This window comes from Bos taurus, chromosome 4 (genome assembly GCF_002263795.3).
Source record: "Bos taurus isolate L1 Dominette 01449 registration number 42190680 breed Hereford chromosome 4, ARS-UCD2.0, whole genome shotgun sequence".
Classification (NCBI taxonomy): domain Eukaryota; kingdom Metazoa; phylum Chordata; class Mammalia; order Artiodactyla; family Bovidae; genus Bos; species Bos taurus.
The window spans coordinates 10329610-10332085 of NC_037331.1; positions in this window are offsets into that span (position 1 = coordinate 10329610).

The window sequence follows — 2476 nt, forward strand, 5'->3', positions numbered from 1 at the left end:
TGGCCTACATTGCCATACATATAATTTCATATATACATAAACTGATGTATATAAACGGTGGGTCTTGGTTTTTGGTTTATTAGTGTGAAGAAATAACTAGATTCTAAAGAAAATAAAGTTTCATATATTCATTTTGAAGTTGTATTAGAGGCGCTGGTTTTTGTTTTTTATTTATTTATTTTTTGAGTCTATAGATCATGGCATCTGATCCCATCACTTCATGGCAAACAGATGGGGAAACAGTGGCTGACTTTATTTTATTTGGGCTCCAAAATCACTGCAGATGGTGATTGCAGCCATGAAATTAAAAGATGCTTACTCCCTGGAAGGAAAGTTATGACCAACCTAGATAGCATATTAAAAAGCAGAGACATTACTTTGCCAAAAAAGGTCCACCTAGTCAAGGCTATGGTTTTTCCAGTGGTCATGTATGGATGTGAGAGTTGGACTGTGAAGAAAGCAAAGCGCCGAAGAACTGCTGTTTCTGAACTGTGGTGTTGGAGAAGACTCTTGAGAGTTCCTTGGACTGCAAGGAGATCCAGCCAATCCATCCTAAAGGAGATCAGTCCTGGGTGTTCATTGGAAGGACTGATGTTGAAGGTGAAACTCCAATACTTTGGCCACCTCATGCGAAGAGCTGACTCATTGGAAAAGACCCTGATGCTGGGAAAGATTGAAGGCGGGAGGAGAAGCGGACAACAGAGGATGAGATGGTTGGATGGCATCACCGACTCAATGGACATGGGTTTGGGTGAACTCTGGGAGTTGGTGATGGACAGGGAGGCCTGGCGTGCCGTGGCTCATGGGGTCGCAAAGGGTTGGACACGACTGAGTGACTGAGCTGAACTGAACTGAGTCTATAGTTCTGGTCACTTTGAACAAATAAATAAAGCTTTCTTAGTTGCTTCCTTTATCATAAAAAACCATTCGCTAACATGATACATTATTTCCTCTGCATTAGGGAACGTATTTTCTAAATGTTGGAGGAAATCTTCACAGTCATTACTCAATCTGATTTTGTTTTTAACTCATATATGCCTACAGACCATTCTGGGTTTTTTGTTTATTTGCTGTTTTTTTTGTGTGTGTATACATAAAACACATGTAAATGATTTTCACTTCTTTATTTTTATTTTTTAAAAACATTTGCCAAAAAAAATGCCAATTCATAATCATGGATAAGCCCACATTTCTGGGATGCTCTTACTCTGAGCAGCCTAAGAAATAAATCAATTCAAGTAAAATGGAAATTTTCCTGAAACCTTATCCTTTCAAATTAGGTAGTTGATTCTGTGATTATCTGTAAAATTTAAATATAATATAAATAAGTTAAATTGGACAATACAAGCAGTTGTATTTGAATCCATATCTATAACTACATATAAAAGGAAGTTTATTTGCAAAACTCCTGACAGGAAAAATTTCATCACTAACAAGAATCTGCCCACCCAGATGAGAAAACTAGAAAAATCCTAATGTGTTTTAATTAGCTAAGCAAGACTGAGTTAAATGGACATTGACAGGTTTCTTCTAGTGAAGCTCTTCTTTCCTAGAGTTGAAATCCCTGTGCTGTGTCAACTAAGAGCTCAATGTCTAAGACTTTGCTCATGAAAACCTAACTGGGTGGTTAGCGACATCAGTTTAGGACCTGCTAGAATAAATGGGTGAATAAGCTTTTGTAATCTAAACTATTGATCTACATGTTTTTCTTTATCTCAACTGATTCTTCACATATAGGTTCAATCTTTTCAGTATCTGGATTATTGGTTCAGCAGAAGCATGGAAAACCAAGAACATCGTAGTAATCAGAATGTTACCCAGTTAATTATGGCTCCTCTTAGTGTAGAAATTATACTATAAAATTATAGAACAAATTTCCTGTATCACCCCTTACACACAAATCAGTTCAGTTCAGTTTAGTAGCTCAGTCATGTCCAACTCTTTGCGACCCCATGCCCTGAAACACGCCAGGCTTCCCTGTCCATCACCAACTCCCGGAGCTTACACAAACTCATGTCCATAGAGTCAGTGGTACCATCCAACCATCTCATTCTCTGTTATCCCCTTCTCCTCCTTCCTTCAATCTTTCCCAGCATCAGTGTCTTTTCAAATGAGTCAGTTCTTCGCATCAGGTGGCCAAAGTATTGGAGCTTCAGCTTCAGCATCAGTTCTTCGAATAAATATTCAGGACTGATTTCCTTTAGGATCTGGTTGGATCTCCTTGCAGTCCAAGGGACTCTCAAAGTGTTCTCCAGCATCACAGTTTAAGAGCATCAATTCTTCGGTGCTCAGCTTTCTTTATAGTCCAACTCTCACATCCATACATGACTATTGGAAAAACCATAGCTTTGACTAGATGGACCTTTGTTGGCAAAATAATGTCTCTGCTTTTTAATATGCTGTCTAAGTTGGTCTTTTCCTCCTCCTTGTTCCTTTTCTTCCAAGGAACAAGCATCTTTTAATTTTATGACTAGAG